This window comes from Berghia stephanieae, chromosome 10 (assembly GCF_034508935.2).
Source record: "Berghia stephanieae isolate SIO BIC M18660-M18661 chromosome 10, UCSD_Bste_1.3, whole genome shotgun sequence".
Lineage (NCBI taxonomy): Eukaryota > Metazoa > Mollusca > Gastropoda > Nudibranchia > Aeolidiidae > Berghia > Berghia stephanieae.
This window is the reverse complement of record NC_088369.1, coordinates 45,587,176-45,607,175: the sequence shown is the minus strand read 5'-3', so window position 1 is coordinate 45,607,175 and position 20,000 is coordinate 45,587,176. Positions and strand designations below refer to the sequence as shown.

General features: G+C 37.3%; 1 protein-coding gene across 2 annotated transcripts in view; it reads left to right on the top strand.

The window, feature by feature from the left end:
- LOC144955868 (aminopeptidase N-like) overlaps window positions 1-20,000 on the top strand; it is a 169,168-nt gene that overhangs the window by 260 nt on the left and 148,908 nt on the right. The window contains exon 1 of one of the 2 annotated variants that reach the window (XM_078886095.1): window positions 1-174. This exon is cut by the window's left edge and continues 260 nt beyond it. The gene's annotated coding sequence lies outside the window, so the exon portion shown is untranslated. The remainder of the gene's footprint in view (window positions 175-20,000) is intronic. The other variant, XM_078886098.1, reaches the window with a different exon arrangement.

Below are 20,000 nucleotides of genomic sequence, written 5' to 3'. Positions count from 1 at the left end.
ACATACAAAGTAACCATGCAAACGGTGATGCGCCAGTAATGAGTAAATAAATGCTGTTTGGAGGATGAACAAATCATAAACATTGGGGTGACAGTGATCGTTATTCATAAAGGATTTCTCTACTAAGGATTCTTCTGGGGGAAAAAATCTGTAAGTGAATGAATGCTCTTAAAGGTAAGACTCACTTTAATCTTACCGCCTATCTACACAATCCTTTCAATTGTGTATATATATGTGTGTGCAATTTACTAGGCGTATCTTTAATATCACAATTCACTTTCTTCTTCTTCTTCTTCTTCTTCTTCTTCTTCTTCTTCTTCTTCTTCTTCTTCTTCTTCTTCTTCTTCTTCTACTACTACTACTACTACTACTACTACTACTACTACTACTACTACTACTACTACTACCTCTTCTTCTTCTTCTTCTTCTACTACTACTACTACTACTACTACTACTACTACTACTACTACTACTACTACCTCTTCTTCTTCTTCTTCTTCTACTACTACTACTACTACTACTACTACTACTATACTACTACTACTACTACTACTACTACTACCTCTTATTCTTCTTCTACTACTACTACTACTACTACTACTACTACTACTACTACTACTACTACTACTACTACTACTACTACTACTACTACTTACTTCTTCTTCTTCTTCTTCTTCTTCTACTACTACTACTACTACTACTACTACTACTACTACTACTACTACTACTACTACTACTACTACTACCTCTTATTCTTCTTCTACTACTACTACTACTACTACTACTACTACTACTACTACTACTACTACTACTACTACTACTACCTCTTCTTCTTCTTCTTCTTCTTCTTCTTCTTCTACTACTACTACTACTACTACTACTACTACTACTACTACTACTACTACTACTACCTCTTATTCTTCTTCTACTACTACTACTACTTCTTCTTCTTCTTCTTCTTCTTCTTCTTCTTCTACTACTACTACTACTACTACTACTACTTCTTCTTCTTCTTCTTCGTCTACTACTACTACTACTACTACTACTACTACTACTACTACTACTACTACTACTACTACTACTACTACTACTACTACTACTACTCTTCTTCTTCTTCTTCTACTACTACTACTACTACTACTACTACTGCTACTACTACTACTACTACTACTACTACTACTACTACTACTACTACTACTACTACTACTCTACTTACTTCTTCTTCTTCTTCTACTTTCTATACTACTACTACTACTATACTACTACTTACTATACTACTACCACTCACTACTATCTTCTATTCTTTTCTTTTCTTCTTCTCTTCTTCTTCTTCTTCTTCTTTCTCTTTTCTTCTATTTATTATTATTATTATTATTATTATTATTATTATTATTATTATTATTATTATTATTATTATTATTATTATTATTATTATTATTATTATTATTTTCACTATTTATTATTATTATTATTATTATTATTTTTTTTTTTTTTTTTTTTTTTTTTTTTCTTTTCTTTTTTTTTTAATATGGTGTAAAAGACTTTGGTGCGCATGAATACAAATCCAAAGTTTTTAGTCTTGGGTCAAATTGTCATTCAAGCAGAAGGAGAAAGAGAAAGATACAAATTATGGTGACTCGAAGTACTAATACCATTTGGTTAAACAAAATATCTAATAATTTTACTAATATGGGTGGAATAAACGTATTCTTTCATTTATTTGTATTTATTAAACTCGTTATATTTTTATCGTGCAATAACACATATTTTTATTCCACACCTGCTCCCATTGGAAAACCCTATCATATCTCTAGTAAATACGTCATCGTTGAATAATGCTTTGAACGCGTTGAATAAAAATGTTATTCAACGATTGCAGGATATTTTCACACATTTCATTGGTGTGAAATTAGGTGTAAAAGACAGCTGATTGGTAATTATAAATAATCGTCTGTTGCGCATGAATACAAATCCTAAGTTCTTAGTTTTGGGTCTAATTTTCATTGAAGCAGAAGGAGAAAGATACAAATTATGGTGAATAGAAGTACTAATACCATACCATTTGGTTACAAAATATATAATAATCTTACATGGAGGGGTGGAATAAACGTATTCTTTCATTTCTTTGTATTTATTAAACTGGTTATATTTTTATTGTGCAATAACACATACTCGCAAGCTCGTCGTGTTATATGGCACGATAGAAATGACTCGTTTAATAAATACAAAGAGATGAAAGAATCGATTATTTCCCCAGCCCTCTCCCTAAATAGTAACACGTAATCACATCAAACTTACAATAATAATTTGTGACGTCGGATTATCAAAAGTTAAATTTCACTCAAATTAGATTTTTTTTTTTTTTTAAAAAGATGTTTTTGAAGATATCTTTTACTCAGAGAAGACGAAATGAGAATCGATTGAAGGGTAGAATAAAATATTTCTTACACCCTTGCCTTTTGTTATTTAAACTTTGTTCCCAACGCACACTCGCAAGCTCGTGCAATGGTTGGGAACACGTCCGGAATTCCAAAAAGCAAGAGTATAGATAGTATGAATACCTCGTCAGGAAATTGAGTTCGGGAAGCGCGAGAGAGAAAGTGAATTATGGAAACAAGATTCAAATGTGTCTTATCATGACCATCTGGTGTTACGTTAGAATGACCTAGATGAAGGAAACTGGTTTTGTCATCTAAAAGATCAGAATTAGGAAAGTTTAGCGTTTTGAGATGTAGGAAATAAAACATTCTCCTCCGTGAAGGTGTTTACTTTAGCTTAATTAACTCTGCGGCTGTGTGGTATGACACTCGCTTTCGGATCGGAAGGTCCTGGGTTCGTGCCTCGTTCGGCGCATAGTTGAATCCTTGGAAAAGGCTCTTTATTTACTTTCATTCTCTCACTGTACTGATGTGTAAAAGGAGTACCTGGTTGTCTCTGACGGGAAAAAAAATTGTTATATCTCCTAACAGGCGTAATTTCTCAGTCTACATGTTACGTGTTGTGGTTGGTCAGGGACCCTTTGTAAAGCGCTTTGAGCGCGTTTAGTGGATATTGCGCTATATCAAAGCTCAAGTTTAAGTTGAAAAATCAATTTTAGGCACAGCGCTCATCTCAACACAGTGCCGATTCGAGACAATTGATTGCAAATGAATGAATGTGCGGGCATTCATCGCACGTATTGAACTTCCAATAGACAGTATGCGCTTGACTAAGAAGCTCACAACATTGCCATCCGGAAGTATAACGGACCAACACACAAAACTATGCGTAACCTTAAACGTTTATAGTCCGGTTAATACAGTTTAGTGAGAATTACTCATAAACGCGGATGGCAAAAATAATAACAAAGTGACGTCAACTTCATTATATCTGTAGATAGTTCGAAGTTGAGACACTGAGGTCTTTGTTATTGTTTTTTGCCATCCGCGTTTATGAGTAATTCTTACTAAACTGTATTAACCTGACTATAAACGACCATGATTACACACAGTTTTGTGTGTTGGCCAGTTATACTTCCGGATGGCAATGTTATGAGCTTCTTAGCCAAGCACATACTGTCTATAGATTTAAAGATGCGTAGCCACTTATTATAAAAGCTGATTGATTTAATATTCATTACTCACTTCTCTCCATAACGTATGCCTTGACAGCCAGACCACTCCACTCCTCATAGCAGTGCGGCTATGTGGTCTAGTGGTATGACACTCGATTTCTGATCGGAAGGTCCTGGGTTTGAGCCTCGCGCTCGGCGCATAGTTGAGTCCTTGGAAAAGGCTCTTTACTCACATTCTCTCACCGTACTCAGGTTGTCTTTGTCCGAAAAATTGTAATATCGCCTAACAGGCGGCATGTCCCGTCCTACATGTTAAATGTTGCTGTTGACCAGGGACCCCTTGTAAAGCGATTTGAGCACATTTAGTGGATATTGCGCTATAAAAAGCTCCAAAAAAAAAGCTCAATATCACTTATATTTTAAAGATTTATATCTGACTATCGGGACTTTGTGGAAAACTCCATTATTTGATTTCCACTATCAAGACGCCAGATCTTCATTGGTCACCTTTGCCAGCAACACACTGTCGAGATTGTGGGATCCGGATCTTGCCGAAAGTACCCTCTATCTGGAAGTAGGACCTCACAAGTCGATGTAAAATTACCCTCAAGATCACAGAAGTTAAATAATATAGTCATGTTATTATTTGTAACTGTGATCACTATTTATTTATAAGACCATTCATCTCATTAAATTTCATCTTTCTATAGATAGTATGCGCTTGGCTAAGAAGCTCATAACATTGTATAACGGACCAACACACAAAACTATGTGTAACCATGAACTTTTATAGTCTGGTTAATACAGTTTAGTGAGAATTACTCACAAACGCGGATGGCAAAATATGATAACAAAGGCTTGAGTGACGTCATCTTCATTCTATTTATAGGGAATGAGATTAGCGGAAGAGTAGCGTCCCTTGATTGGACGTCACCCATAGTCTGTGACGTCACCCGCGAGGACGAGAGACGCATGCGCACAACCAACATGACGTTCTCTCTCTAATAACTTTTCCGCCGGTGACGTCACAGACTATGGGTGACGTCCAATCAAAGGACGCTACTCTTCCGCTAATCTCATTCCCTATAGGTTTTATATCGGGTTGAACAGGATGACCAAAGACGATGTCCAATTTAAATAACTTAAACTATAAGGAATTAGTTTATTTTATCGTACTTGTCTTTATATTATGTTCTAGCATCCCATACTGATGAGGAATAACATTGATTAAACTAGGGTGAAGACTCCCCAAATTATACACTAAGAACTCTTGCACTTGCAGGGAAATCGCTCTGATGTAGCGTAGTTTTTATTTCTAGGCGACCTTTGTTTTGAGCATACGAGTACGGAAATTGTCCTCAAACTAATCATATTATTATGTCGTTAATATCTGTACAAGTATTCAAAGGTACCACAGCATGCCTGTAAAGTTCTGTTGACGGAGTTACCCATTATCGTACACCATCTTTTACAAGGGTTTCCGAAGCCAGACATTTGAATCGCCTCATATCGTACACTTTTATTTACAAGGGTTTCTGAAGCCGGACATTTGAATCGTCTCATATCGTACACCATTTTGTACAATGGTTTCCGAAGCCAGACACTTGTATCGCCTCATATCGTACACTTTTATTTACAAGGGTTTCTGAAGCCGGACATTTGAATCGCCTCACATCGTACACAATTTTTTACAAGGGTTTCCGAAGCCCGACACTTGTATCGCCTCATATCGTACATCATTTATTACAAGGGTTTCTGAAGCCGGACACTTGAATTGCCTCATATCGTACACCATTTTTTACAAGGGTTTCTGAAGCCGGACACTTGAATCGCCTCATATCGTACATCATTTATTACAAGGGTTTCTGAAGCCGGACACTTGAATTGCCTCATATCGTACACCATTTTTTACAAGGGTTTCTGAAGCCGGACACTTGAATCGCCTTATATCGTACACTAAGCATTATTCGGTCATCATGTCCCAACATCCTCTATGTTGTTATGATCAAATATAATAATGGTAGTATTGTAATATACTATATATTATTGGTAAAAGGTAACTAAAAGGTTACTGATTCGTACAATAAGAAAAAGACAAATGCAATTTTAGGGCACCTTAATTGACATAAATGTAGGTATTGAACATTTTGCTCTCACAGGAAAGATAGAAGGTAAAAAGAGTAAAGGTAGACCAAGAAACACATATTTGAATAGTTTAAACAGCTGGGTGACAAAGAAAGAGAAGAGTAATATTAGTTTTTTTAAGGTTATCTGATCAGAGAGATGAATGGCGTACCATGATCACCGATGCCTGGCACAGACTTGGTACTTGAAGAAGAAGATTCGGTAAACGATTTGTTTATTTCAGAAATGATTGAATCGATTTTGCAGTTTTGGGTTCCCATTTGTCAGCATTAATAATTGAAAATGATACATTAAAAAGAATTTGATGACGGCCCGAATTTTTGGTGTGGCATAAGCGACCGTACGCTGAAAAAAAACCGATTAGATAGTATGAAGTTGACGTCACTCAGGTCTTTGTGATTGCTTTTTGCCATCCGCGTTTATGAGTTATTCTCACCAAACTGTATTAACCAGACTATAAACGTTTAAGGTCACACATAGTTGGCTAAGAAGCTCATAACTTTACCATCCGGAAGTATAACGGACCAACACACAAAACTGTGTGTAATCATGAACTTTTATAGATAGTATGCGCTTGGCTAAGAAGCTCATAACATTGCCATCCGGAAGTATAACGGACCAACACCCAAAACTGTGTGTATCCATGAACGTTTATAGTCGGGTTAATACAGTTCAGTGAGCATTACTCATAAACGCGGATGGCAAAAAACAATAACAACGACCTGAGTGACGTCATCTTCGAACTATTTATAGTCTTGTTAATACAGTTTAGTGAGTATTACTCATAAACGTGGATGGCAAAAACAATAACAAAGACCAGAGTGACGTCAATTTCATTCTATCTATACTTTCGGATGGCAACGTTTTGAGCTTCTGAGCCAAGTGCATAATATCTATAGCCATTTAGCCTAATGGTTATTCCACATCTGCTATTCCCGTGGACAAGCTCTAAGGCATGAATGAAAGGCAATGGCGCCACTCAGTTCTTCGTTCTTGTTTTTAAAACCACCAGTTGGGTGATTATTACTCTTCAACAGTCGTAACGTCACTTCCTTCCTAATGACGCATGGTAACTTAGTAACACTGGCTCTAAATTATCGGAACAATGGCGGACGCCAGTATGAAATATTTCTCCGGCGAGCATAAAAGCGTATCCAGAGAAAAAAAACAACATAAATTTGATCATGTTTTGACTTTTACACATTCTGATCACAAGACATATGAAAAGTTCTAGCCAGCAGGAAGAATTAAAAATAGTAATGATTTTCTTTTTTTAGAATCAAGATGGCCGCCGTTGCTGGGTGGCGTGACATCAGACTACTGAATCCAATTTGCATCTAAATCCTCAACGCTGAAAGTTACACATTGTTCTGTATGTTGGTACAGTTGATCTGGCGAGCAGATCATGCGAATATTATACTTAAACGCAAACCATCAATACAGATGGAATCTCCTTTCTCTGTGAAACTCACGGTTGATAATTTTTGGAGTTCACTTTAAAAAGCAAATTACAGGATTCAATAACATTCAATATTCTCTCTGTGTGTTTGAGTATTTGTGTATGTGTGTGTGTATATACGTGCTTATGTGTGTGCGCGTGTGTGCATGTGTATGTGTGTGTGGGTATGGCTGTGGATGGGTGTCTTTCAATCTGTCAGTCAGTCAGTCCGTTTGTCAGCTTTCAACAAGCTCGCCAATCCATTTCAATTCAGTGCATCTTGTGATTAAACCGGGGAGATTACGAGGGGATTCCATATTTTCAGCTCCAGTTCACAAACCGAGAATGGACAAGTTTGTATTTCTTCCTATTTTCTATATTATTTGTAAGCTGCAATTAATATATTTGAAATAAAAAACTGGAAAAGAAATTATAACAAACAAGCCTATTTACACGGAATATTTCCTGCGTTTTCACCATGCTCATTGCGCTTCATTAGGCTCCATTTGATAACAAACGATCGTTGAGTAAAATTGTGATGGCCCAGGGCCCATTCAACTTCTAAAAAACCACCCTGGATTACAGGTTCTTACAAATTGAGCTTTTCAGCTTTTATATAGCGCAATATCCACTAAACGTGCTCAAAGCGCTTTACAAAGGGTCCCTGACCAACAGCAACACGTAACGTGTAGAACGAAACGTAACGCCTATTAGGCGATATTACAAAAAAAAATGTCGACAGAGACAACGCTGTTGACGGCCAGGTACTCATTTTACACATGTATACGGTGAGAGAATGTGAGTAAAGAGCCTTTTCCAAGGATTCAACTATGCGCTGAGCGAGTCTCGAACCCAGGACTTTCCGATCCGAAAGCGAGTTTCATACCGCAAGACCACATAGCCGCACTACTACTACTACTACTACTACTACTACTACTACTACTACTACTACTACTACTACACCACTACTGCTACTACTACTACTACTACTACTACTACTACTACTACTACTACTACTACTACTATTACTACTACTACTACTATTATTATTACTACTACTACCTACTACTACTACTACTACTACTACTACTACTACTATTACTACTACTACTACTACTATTATTACTACTACTACTAACTACTACTACTACTACTATACTATACTACTACTAACTACTACTACTACTACTACTACTACTTATTACTACTACTACAACTACTACTATTACTACTACTAACTACTACTTACTACTACTACTACTACTACTACTACTACTACTACTAATACTACTACTACTACTACTACTACTACTACTATACTACATACTACTACTACTACTACTACTACTACTACTACTACTTACTATACTACTACTACTACTACTATACTACTACTACTACTACTACTACTACTACTACTATTATTATTATTATTATTATTATTATTATTATTATTATTATTATTATTATTATTATTATTATTATTATTATTGTAAACAATTGCAGGACCTGCGCTATTTGCAGGGAAATAAAGGCTATTACTATTACCTTCAGAGACTCGTCGTATTTTATATCATATTACTGTATTGTGGAACTAGGATTCAATAGTCTGATGTCACGTCCGCCTACTATCGAGCAGGTTGATTCTAAACAAAGAAAATCGGTACTTTTTATTTTTCATGCTGGCTAGAACTTTTTCACATATCATGTGATCACAATGTATAAAAGTCAAAAAATGATCAGATTTATAATGTTTTCTCCTCTGGATACACTTTATAATACTTAATGTATAAGTCCATAACAATTATTATTATTATTATTATTAATATTATTATCTATTATTAATTCTACAAGTACATTGTCTTCCTTTGTTCTTTGTTCTCGCCGTAATATAATTTTCAAAGGCAGAGCTTACAGCTCAATATTGATTGATTGGCTTTTTCGATTAATTTTTGATCAAATTTCGATAGCAAATCCTACATCTAATCTTAGAGTTTAAACCGGAGTACGGTGAGAGAATGTGATTAAAGAGCCTTTTCCAAGGACTCAACTATGCACCGAGCGCGAAGCTCGAACCCAGGACCTTCCGATCCGAAAGCGAGTGTCATACCACTAGACTACATAGCCTCACAGAGTATGCATAGAGTATTATGTGAATTATTTTTGTAACCAGTCAACTGTCGAGGTACTGACCAAAAAATGACGTCAAAATGCCAGTCTTTGGCCCCAAAAGAAAACAAATCGTGAGTTGTATTCAATAGTTCAACCAATGAAATAACTTGTTTCCATGAGCTCTATTAACGACAACTCACTAGGCGGTACCCCGTGTGGTGTCCGGGGTCCCTCAACTGAGAGGGTCAAGAATAGCCCAACGCCAAGCCAGCGTGTCGTAAAAGGCGACTAATGGTGTGTGATTCCCCCATCTTTGAGTCACCTGGTCCTCCAGGTTGGGGGTTGGCAAAGGGTTAACACCCCTTTCCGTTAAACTCTAACCGTTACAGAAACACAGACAGACAAACCAAATCCTTTTTTCAGCTTGGGCGACCGAAGAGTTTCTGGAATTACAGAATTTATGAAGGACAACAGACAAAGCCGAAAGGCCTCTGCCGACCCGATGACGTCTTCGCCAAACAAGCAGCTTCGAATTGCGTCGTGGAACGTTCGCACCATGTATGAAGCAGGAAAAAGCTCTCAAGTTGTGACTGAGATGAGAAGATACAGGCTGCATATACTTGGAGTAAGCGAAACCCACTGGATACAATCCGGGCAGAAACACCTCAAGTCTGGGGAGAAGATTTTATATTCAGGGAGAGAGGACGGGATTCATACACAGGGAGTAGGAATAATTCTAAGCAAGTTTGCCCAGAAGTCACTGAGAGGATGGGAACAATGCGGAGAAAGGATCATCATGGCGTCCTTTACAACACGGAGTAAGAAGATCAGCATGAACATTGTACAGATCTATGCCCCAACAAATGATGCAACAGATGAGGACAAAGATACATTTTATGGTCTGCTACAACAAGTCATTCACAAGTTGCCAAGGAAAGACATCAACATATTGATGGGAGATGCTAATGCAAAAGTGGGACAGGATAACGTAGGCTATGAAGGTATCATGGGACGTCATGGCATGGAGAAATGAATGATAATGGTGAGAGATTTGCAAATTTCTGTGCATTCAACAGTTTGGTGATTGGAGGATCAGTGTTCCCCCATAAGAGGATCCACAAAGCAACTTGGGTCTCACCAGATGGTATGACAGAGAATCAGATTGATCATTTTTGTATCTCTCGTAGATTCAGACGTTCATTGGAAGATGTGACAGTACGGAGAGGGGCAGATGTTGGATCAGACCACCACCTGCTATTGGCAAAGCTTAAGCTCCGACTCAGAAAACACGGGGCCAGATCACATACAAGAAGAAAATTCGAGGTGAATGCACTTGATGGGGAAAAGAATGAGGAATTCAAACTACAATTGAGTAATAGATTCCAACCTCTTACTGAGCTCGAGGAGGACATAGATGTAGAGTCACATTGGGCAAAGATCAAGGAAGTCTACATAACAACTTGCCACGAGGTATTGGGGGTAAAGAAATCGGAACATAAAGAATGGATAAGTCCAACCACCTTGGACCTTAGTGAAAAGAGGAGAACAAGGAAGGAACAAGTGAATGCAAGCCGAACAAGGGCTTCAAGACTGGATGCACAAGAGCAGTATCGAGCCATAGCTAAGGAAGTCAAAAGATCTGTGAAGAAAGACAAGGAAGCATTCATGAACAGACTTGCAGAGAAAGCAGAAGCAGCAGCGACTGGAGGACACATGAGGATCCTTTATCAAACTACCAAGACACTTGCTGGAAAATATGGGAAACCAGAGGTACCAGTCAAAGACAAAGATGGGAAAACTATTTTGGAAAAGAGGCTCAATCTGAACGATGGAGGGAACATTTCAACTGCCTTCTGAACAGACCACCACCAGACAACCAGCCAGAAATTTTGCCTGCAAGGAATGAGCTACCAATTAGCTGTGATTCACCATCGATAGCAGAGATTGTGGGTGCCATTAACAAGATGAAAAGGGGGAAAGCTGTTGGACCAGACCAGATTCCACCGGAGGCTCTAAAAGTTGATGCGGAAAGAAATGCTGAGGCCCTGCACCCACTATTTGAGAGAATCTGGAATGACGGGATATTCCCAAAGGATTGGAAGGAAGGACATCTTATCAAGCTTCCAAAGAAAGGGGACCTCAGTAATTGTAATAATTATCGAGGCATCACTCTTCTTTCTATCCCAGGAAAGGTTTTCAACCGTATTATTTTAGAGAGAATTAAGAATGCAACAGATGCTAAACTGCGGGACGAACAGGCAGGTTTTCGGAAAAACCGTTCAACCACCGACCAGATTGCCTCTCTGCGAGTCATAGTAGAACAGTCTATAGAATGGAACTCTCCTCTTATTGTCAACTTTCTGGATTACGAGAAGGCTTTCGACAGTATTGACAGAGCAACATTGTGGAAAATTCTGGCACATTATGGACTCCCTGAAAAGATAGTAAACCTCATTAAGGAAATGTATGAAGGATCAAGTTGCAGGGTTGTACATGAAGATCAGCTTACTGACAGCTTTGAAATTAAGACTGGTGTCAAGCAGGGATGCTTGCTCTCTCCATTCCTGTTCATCCTTGCCATTGATTGGCTAATGAAGGAAACCTCCAAAGGGAGAAGAAATGGGATACAGTGGACCCCCTGGACACAGTTGGATGATCTGGATTTTGCAGATGATCTGGCTCTTTTGTCCCACACCCAGGATCAGATGCAAGCAAAAACGACAATTATAAACAGCCTCTCGGAATCAATTGGTCTAAGAATTCACCCTACAAAGTCAAAGGTCTTGAGGATAGGTACGCGTCAAAGGGAGCAGATCAAAGTAAAAGATCAGGAACTCGAAGATATAGACACTTTCTGCTATCTCGGAAGTATAATTGACAAGGATGGAGGCACGGAAGCAGAGGTGAAAGCACGAATAGGAAAGGCACAGGCTGCATTCACATCTTTGAACAGAGTTTGGAGAACTAAAGATATCTCCCTTCGACTAAAGCTAAGACTTTTCAACTCAAACGTGAAGTCTGTCCTACTGTATGGATGTGAAACTTGGAACGCATCACAGGCATGTATAAGGAGGGTACAGATTTTCGTAAACAGGTGCATGCGTAAGCTACTCAGAATAAAATGGATGGATAGAATAAAAAATGAAGAAGTATGGAAAAGAACACAGCAGAAACCAGTGGGAGAGGATATAGGAAGAAGACGATGGAGGTGGATTGGACACACGCTTAGAAAGAATGACTCAACTATAACAAAGAAAGTATTGCACTGGAACCCTCAGGGCAGAAGATCAAGGGGAAGGCCACGAGGAACATGGAGAAGAATTAAAGAAGCTGATATACAGAGAAGTGGTAAGACCTGGAATGAGATAAAAAAGTTGGCTCAGGATAGAGAAGGATGGAAACTGTTTGTCTGCGGCCTATACCCTGACCCAGGGTGAAAAAGGCAATGATGATGACTAGGCGGTGAAAAAAAAAACAACAAATAATGACGTCAAACTGCCAGTCTTTTTGGATTTCAGTATCAGGCTATAACATAACGATGGCTACGTTCTGATGCCACGTCGCCCAATAATGGCGAGCAGCTTGGTTCTAAACACAGAAAATGGGTACTTTTTATTCTTCATGCTGGCTAGAACTTTTCATATTTCATGTGATCAGAATGTATAAAAGTCAAAACATGATCATATTTGTAATGTTTTTCTCCTCTGGATACAATTTTATGCTCGTCGGAGAAATATTCCATAAGGGCGTTCGCCATTGTTCCGATAGTTAAGAGCCAGTTACTAAGTTACCATGCGTCATTTCGTGGGAAGTGACGCCATGACTGTTGAAGCCTGTTAACAAATTTACCCATAAAATTCGTCCTTCAAACATTACTTACTTACTTACTTACTTACTTACTTACTTACTTACTCAACTACTTACTTACTTACTTACTTGCTTACTTACTTACTTACTTACTTAACTACTTACTTACTTAATTACTTACTTACTTACTTACTTAACTACTTACTTACTTACTTATTTACTTACTTACTTACTTACTTAACTACTTACTTACTTACTTACTTACTTACTTAACTACTTACTTACTTACTTACTTACTTAACTACTTACTTACTTACTTACTTACTTACTTACTTAACTACTTACTTACTTACTTACTTACTTAACTACTTATTTACTTACTTACTTACTTACTTACTTACTTACTTAACTACTTACTTACTTACTTACTTACTTACTTAACTACTTACTTACTTACTTACTTACTTACTTACTTACTTACTTACTTACTTACTTACTTACTTACTTACTTACTTACTTACTTACTTACTTACTTTCTTACTAAACCCCGTTCGGGCCTTGGGCACATAGGGCATCCACCAGACATCTCCATTTTTTGCGATCGGCTGCTTTAGCGATTGGTGTATTCCAGGACAGGCCTGCTTCCTTTAATTCTTTCTCCATGGTCCTTCGCCAGGTTTCTTTGGGTCTTCCCCGCCTTCTCTTCCCATTTTCAAGCCTCGGTCGATTTAAATAGTCACGCGAGGTCCCAGGTTTGAGAGTTTTTTTGCAAAGATGAGAGTCATTTAAATCGATATATATATTGGAAGGACGATTTTCTTGGCCAAATTTTTAAATACGTGTTTTTTTCCTGAATACGGCAGTTTACTGGTTATAAAGGGAGAGAATAAAAAGTTGTTATGATCAATGAAAGGAAATGAATCCTATTCATCTATTACACGAAAGAATTCCCCTTGTTTGCGATAATCGTGATGTATAGATAGAATGAAGTTGATGTCAATCGAGTCTCTATTATTGCTTTTTACCATCCACGTTTATGAGTAATTCTCACTTAACTGTATTATCCAGATTATAAACGTTCATGGTTACACAGAGTTTTGTGTGTTGGTCCGTTATACTTCCGGGTGGCAATGTTGTGAGCTTCTAAGCCAAGCGCACACTATCTTTATCAATCAGATTTTAAACGTTTAAGGTGGCAAACCGTTTGATGTATTGATGCTGTGCGTTTAGCTAAAATACTCACATCATCCACCAGCTGGATATAACGAACCGACATACAAAACTCTGTGTCTACGGCACCTTGAATCTTGGCTGGCTAAACACAATAATAAATATCTAAGCGACGTCAATTTCATTCCTTCTATAATTTGTACGTGTCATCTGGCGGTCAATGCCGTGAGTATTTTACATCCATAAGCAGGTATATCTACTTTCAATTAATGATAGACATTTTTCTTTTCGTATTTTAACATTCCACAAGGGTCAAGGTCATAACAAAGGTTGGAAAATGTAATATAGATGGACTGTGTTACGTGAATGATTATATGGATTATTTTTGTGTGCGGCTATGTGGTCTCGTCGTATGACACTCGCTTTCGGATCGGCAGGTCCTGGGTTCGAGCCTCTCTCGGCGCATAGTTGAGTCCATGGAGAAGGCTCTTTACTCACATTCTCTCACCATACTCAGGTGTAAAATGAGTTAGGGCAAGGTGGGGAAATTCCACACCCAACGTTTTCAGTTTCTTGTCATAAAGTTTATATTGATGAGGTGAACACACAAACAGAATATAAATATCCCACAAACATTCAACTTGATTTTGTTTATTTTTATTTATTTATCTATTCATTTATTTGTTTGTTTAATTCAGCTATTTATCCATATATTTATTTCCCTATTAAACTTTAAATTGTCATGTGGATAAAATTTTTCCATCACTTTCATGATTTTGTAGACTGGGTTGTAAATGTTGACAAGTAAAATACATGACATTTGAAACAATTTTAAATCATGATAATTTTTCAGATACTTACATGATTATTCTCGTTATTGCTTTCATGATTATTTTGTCATTAATATTTCATTGTACTATGAACTTTGTACATTTAGGATTCATTCGACCATGACCATTTTTCAATTTCCAGTTTTCTATGATTGTATTTTTCGATTTTACATTGTCGTATTGAAATATTTTTCCATATATTCAAAGTTGTGTAAAACTGTCTGTGAATGATACAATACAAGCTATATGAGATTCTGTAATTATAAACTATTGTATAAGGCATTTAAACGATAATTCCTATATTCAGCCTTTAGTAAGATAAGATAAGATAAGACATAAGATTTTGATCAAACATTTTCAACCAAAAAAAGACGAGAAATTTGAAACCTGTAGGGTGTGGAATTTCCCTGACGTTCATGAATCTAAAATAGACACAGCAACTTACTTAAGGCATCTAGAACAGGTTTGGGGGTAAATTTTACATTTCCGGTGAATGATTAAGTAATTCTAGCGTGAGCTTCAAAGTTGAAGAGAATTTTACAACATTTTGCCATCACTGAAAACAATGAATGTTGCACTTACCTTCAATGGGCTTGTAAAAACTTGAAGATTGTCAGAATTCAACAGTAGTAAAAGTGGCAGCTTCTTGTGTTCAAACAGGAAATAGAAATTAAAGGCAGTTAAAACTTTGAACAGTTTCCATTGGGTCTTTTTGTATTCTTTCTGTGAAGAGATTGATGTAATGAAACCCCGGGTGTGAAATTACCCCACCTTACCCTACCTAGCCGTTAACAGCGTTGTCTCTGTCCGAAAAAAATTGTAATAATATCGCCTAGCAGGCGTCATGTCCCGTCCTACATGTTAAATGTTGCTGTTGGCCAGGGGTCCTTCGTAAAGCGCTTTGAGCACATTTAATGGATATTGCGCGATATAAAAGCTCACTTAAAAATAAATAAATAATAATAATTATTATTAATATTAATAACAAGGCTATCAATTATTCAATTATAAACGTTGTGTGTGTGTGTGTGTGTGTGTGTGTTTATATATATATATATATATAATATATATATATATATATATATATATATATGTGTGTGTGTGTGTGTGTGTGTGTGTGTGGACCATTATTCTGTTGTGTGGCTATCGTTGGTCAATCAATGTCAAACAGTCCAGGCCATAGCCCACTGAACGGCATGCCTGTTACCAGAAACTATCAGCCCCACAAATCGTGAGCCTAATTGGATTCAATAGTCTGATGTCACGTCGCCCAGCAACGGCGGCCATCGTGGCTCTAAACAAAGAAAATTTGTACTTTTTATTCTTCATGCTGGCTAGAACTTTTCATATGTCTTGTAATCAGAACGTGTAAAAGTCAAAACATGATCAGAGTTATGTTGTTTTTTTTTCCTCTGGATACGCTTTTATGCTCGACGGAGAAATATTTTATAAGGGGTCCGCCATTGTTCCGATAGTTTAGAGCCAGTTACTATGTTACCATGCGTCATTACGAGGGAAGTGACGTCACGACTGTTGAAGGGTATTGAAGCCTTCACAAAGTCATCACCTGTCACTGACCAAACAATGGGAGCGATCTATAGATAGTTCGAAGATGACGTCACTCAGGCCTTTATTATTGTTTTTGCCATCCGCGTTTGTGAGTTGTTCTCACTAAACTGTATTAACCAGACTATAAAAGTTCATGGTTACACAGTTTGTGTGTTGGTCCGTTATACTTCCGGATGGCAATGTTGTGAACTCCTTGGCCAAGCGCATTCTATCTATAGATAGTTCGAAGATGACGTCACTCAGGTCTTTGTTATTGGTTTTGTTTGCCATCCGCGTTTATGAGTAATGCTTACTGAACAGTATTAACCCCGACTATAAACGTTCATGGATACACACAGTTTTGTGTGTTGGTCCGTTATACTTCCGGATGGCAATGTTATGAGCTTCTTAGCCAAGCGCATACTATCTATATTAACTTTCCATGTGCTCGAGGTCATTGGTCACATTGCAAAATGTGCGCAAAGTGACCCACATAGTGAAAAGTGCTCACAGCTTTCGAAATATCTAACATCACGATTGGTCATTTGATTCAGTTTGACACATGGGTATGTTTATAACATTTGTAAACACAGCAGCGTGTTTACATTTTTAAAGAAATACCCAATCGTTGTACAGCAACAAATCATGTGATTGATGACTTGGTTGGATGAAAACATGAATATAGATAGTATGCGCTTGGCTACATAGCCGCACATGTAGAAACAAAATACTTAATAGTATGCGCTTGGCTAAGAAGCTCATAACATTGCCATCCGGAAGTATAACGGACCAACACACAAAACTGTGTGTATCCATGAACGCTTATAGTCAGGTTGATACAGTTCAGTGAGCATTAATCATAAACGCGGATGGCAAAAAACAATAACAAAGACCTGAGTGACGTCATCTTCGAACTGTCTATAGATCGCTCCCATTACCTCAAAATACGAAACCAGACCACAAGAGAAAAAAACTCGTGAGTTGTATCGTAGCCATCGTAAAGTTATAGATAGAACGAAGATGACGTCACTCAAGCCTTTGTTATTGTATTTTGCCATCCGCGTTTGTGAGTGATTCTCACTAAACTGTATAAACCACACTATAAAAGTTCATGGTTACACACAGTTTTGTGTGTTGGTCCTTTATACTTCCGGATGGCAATGTTATGAGCTTCTTAGCCAAGCGCATACTATCTATAACCTGATACTGAAATCCAAAAGGACTGGCAGTTTGACGTCATTATGTGGTTTTTGCACCGTCTAGTGAGTTGTCGTTAGTAGAGCTCATGGAAACAAGTGGTCCCATTGGTTGAACTATTGAATACAACTCACGATTTGTTTTCTTTTGTGGCAAAAGACTGGCATTTTGGCGTCATTTTTTGGTCAGTGTCAGGCTATATGTCTGATTGGAAAAGACAGTTCGAAATCGACGTCACTCAGGTCATTGTTATTGTTTTTTCCATCAGCGTTTATGATAATTCTCACAAAACTGTATTAACCCGACTATAAACGTTCATGGTTACACATCGTTTTGTGTGTTGGTTGGTCCGTTATACTTCCGGATGGCAATGTTGTGAGCTTCTTAGCCAAGTGCATACTATCTATAATTTAGTGAGAACTAATCACCAAAGTGAATGTCTAAAAATAATAACAAAGAGCTGAGTGGCGCCAATTTCGTGCCATATATTCTCTCAATCAGACAAGTAACGTTTGAGTCTACACACTGTGTTGTGTGCTTGCTTGGCATGTACGACAGGTGACTATGGCACATGTTTCAAATTATTATTATATTATTCTAATCAATGCACTGTGTTGTGTGTTGTGTTATTTACCGTTGTAGGCTACACAGATGTGTAAATTGAGAATAAAAACGTGAATAAATAAAAAAGAGATAGACGGAAGACGCAAAAGTTATGAATGATCCATTAACCTAAAATAATTGGTTTGTTTTTTTATTTTGTCGTTGTTGTTGCAACTCATGTTACTGTTGTTGTTGTTGTTGTTGTTGTTGTTGTTGTTGTTCTTCTTCTTCTTCTTCTTCTTCTTCTTCTTCTTCTTCTTCTTCTTCTTCTTCTTCTTCTTCTTCTTCTTCTTCTTCTTCTTCTTCTTCTTCTTCTTCTTCTACGGGATTTCGTGTTTGTGGTGGCCCTATCTTGTTTTTTATGTTTTTGGTTTCATTTGGTTGTCTGTTTATTTGGGTTTTTTTGGTGTTTTTTTTTTTTTTGGTTTTTTTTTCTGGGGGGGGGGGGGGGGGGGGGGGGGGGGGTCACATTGTAAGCTCTCCTTCCTGTTATTTCTATTATTGACCGCATTTTGCTTTTTCCTTGTCGCATAAAACCTTACCATGAAGTAAAGACCAAACATCAGGATGCTTTTGTCCAAACTGTTATTGACCACTTTCATTGTTGTCTGAATCAAATTTACGAGGTTGTTTTGTGAGCTTTAATTACAATAGGACTTAAATACAATAACAAAAAGCCGAGTGACGTCAACTTCATTTAGCCTATGGATAGAATGCGCTTGGCCAAGAAGTTCACAACATTGCCATCCGGAAGTATAACGAACCAACACACAAACTCTGTGTAACCATGAACTTTTATAGTCTGGTTAATACAGTTTAGTGAGAACAACTCACAAACGCGGATGGCAAAAACAATAACAAAGGCCTGAGTGACGTCATCTGCATACTATCTATAAAAAAGACGGGGTGGAGCGTTCCGTAGCCATCGTAAAGTTATGACCTGATACTGACCAAAAAAAAATGACGTCAAAATGCCAGTCTATGGCCACAAAAGACAACAAATCGTGAGTTGTATTCAATAGTTCAACCAATGAAATCACTTGTTTCCATGAGCACGGGCGGAAAGGGGAGGGGGGGTGTATTTATTTAAGTAAATTTATTTCGTTCCATTCCCATTTTATTTATTTATTCATGTATTTATTTATCTATTTATTTATTTATTGATTGATTTATTTATTTATTTATTTATTTTATTTATTAAATTTATTCATTATATATTTTATATATATTTATTTATTTATTCATTTATTTATTTGTTTATTTATTTATTTATTTTTTTTATTTATTTATTTATTCCTTAATAGGATTCAATAGTCGTAACGTCACTTCCTTCCTAATGACGCATGGTAACTTAGCAACACTGGCTCTAAACTTTCGGAACAATGGCGGACGCCCGTATGAAATATTTCTCCGACGAGCATAAAAGCGTATCTAGATGGGAAAAAAAAAAACACATAAATTTGATAATGTTTTGACTTTTACAAATTCTGATCACAAGGCATATAAAAAGTTCTGGCCAGCATGAAAAATAAAAAGTAATGATTTTCTTTGTTTAGAACCAAGATGGCCGCCGTTGCCATGCGGTGTGACGTCAGAC